The following is a 1712-nucleotide window of genomic DNA, read 5'->3' on the forward strand; positions in this document are numbered from 1 at the left end:
ATCCACAGTCACCGCCAGAGGGTCTCTTTTGGTGTCTCTGACCAGCTTGCAGTGGTCAGTAGGGAACTGGTATCTGGAGTGGGGGTGGTGCTGCTTGAGGGCACTTGTCAGGGAATGGCTGGGTTTGAGGTTTTCCCATAGTGGGACATGACTCTGAACTGCCCCACCCCTAGGATGCTTGGGAGAAGCAGGCCCGAGAAGAGGGGACCCCACTCACCAGGTACTATAGCCACTGGCGGAAGCTGAGGGACCGCGAGATACAGCTGGAGATCAGTGGCAAAGAGCAGGTACATCTGGGGTGCCAAGGGAGCGGGTGGGTCAGCTAGATTCAGATCTTGCACATTGGCATGACTTTTAGGACCAGGCAGAGATTTGATGGGGTCTTGGTGGTGGTGTGGGTGGGGCATCGGAGGACTATGGCTGTTTGAGGAGGTGGTGATCCTATGGGGTGGTGTCAGGAGTTGTCACAGCCAGGCATCTCCCAAGGGTAGGGGCCTTGGAGGGAATGGAGTGGCTACACATACTGGTCACACAGGCCAGCCTGTGGACCCCAGGAAGGCAGGTAGAAGAGGCAAGAAGGGCTTTAGTTTTTGACCCTGGGCATGGCTGTGGCTATGAGTTGGGGTGACTTGAGAGACTACTACTTGGAGTAGCATGCCACCAAGGTGCTGGCTGTCCTGGGAGGGATGCTACGGATGTGGGAGCATAAAGGTTGTCAAGTAGCAAGTGGCCAAGCAGGGTGCTCCTGAGGGATGCTGGAGGCTTCTGAGGGAAATAGTGTTGGCCTCTCTGAACCCCCTGCCCATGCCTACCTACTCCTCTGGTTCTGATTATTCCAGCTAGAAAATCTGAACTTCCTAGAGATCAAACGGCAGAAGATAGAGGACAGGTAGGATGAGGACAGGAAGGAATTTAAAGACCTCTTTGACCTGGACAGTACTGAGGATGAGGAGACCACAGACTTTTGGGAGAGAGGTGGGGGCTGCCCCTGCTGAAGCATGTGCTCCTGGAGATGGGGAGGGTGTGGATGGATGTGGGACCTCACAGCCAGAGGGGTCCCCACCTCAGTGTTTTCTGTGCTGATTGCTAAGCATGCCTACTTCTAACTATTCTGTTTGGTCTTCCACCTGCAAGTGGAGAGAAGGGTGGTCCTCTAGCTTGTGGCTTACCCTCCTGTGAACCTCTGCTGGTGGTCGCTGGGTGGGGGGGCTCATCATGGACTCTTCTGGGTTCACAGAAACACATGGGTCCCTGAGAACTCGGCAGGGTCTCAGGGCGGAAGAAGATGATAAGGACCACCAGGATGAGGAGGATAGCAGACTCAGAAGGTGAGTGGTTCTTGGGGCAAGGGATCTGGTCCTTAATCCCATCTGGCAACAGAGCCATGGGAGGGCAGTCTCAAGCCTGGCCCACTCCTCCCTGGGGTGCCCAGCCAACTGCTCTGTTCTCATGGGCTCTAGCAGCCAGCTTATAGTGCAGCAATAAATTAATTAATGCTGTGATTAATTAGTGATGATTAACCTCCAAGACTGGCTTCCTCCTGATAAGCAGAATTTATGTAGCCTTTTCTCTCCCTGCAGATGAAGGCCCAGTCGCAGAGGCGGAGCTGGACCCTGGTGAGCTGTGGCAGCTGGCCCAGGGGCCCCAGGATGAGCTAGAGGATCTGCAGCTCTCAGAGGAGGACTAAGGGTCTCCTGCAGTACCCCAAAGGC

The sequence above is a fragment of the Urocitellus parryii genome, chromosome Y (assembly GCF_045843805.1).
Source record: "Urocitellus parryii isolate mUroPar1 chromosome Y, mUroPar1.hap1, whole genome shotgun sequence".
In the NCBI taxonomy this organism is placed as follows: Eukaryota; Metazoa; Chordata; class Mammalia; order Rodentia; family Sciuridae; genus Urocitellus; species Urocitellus parryii.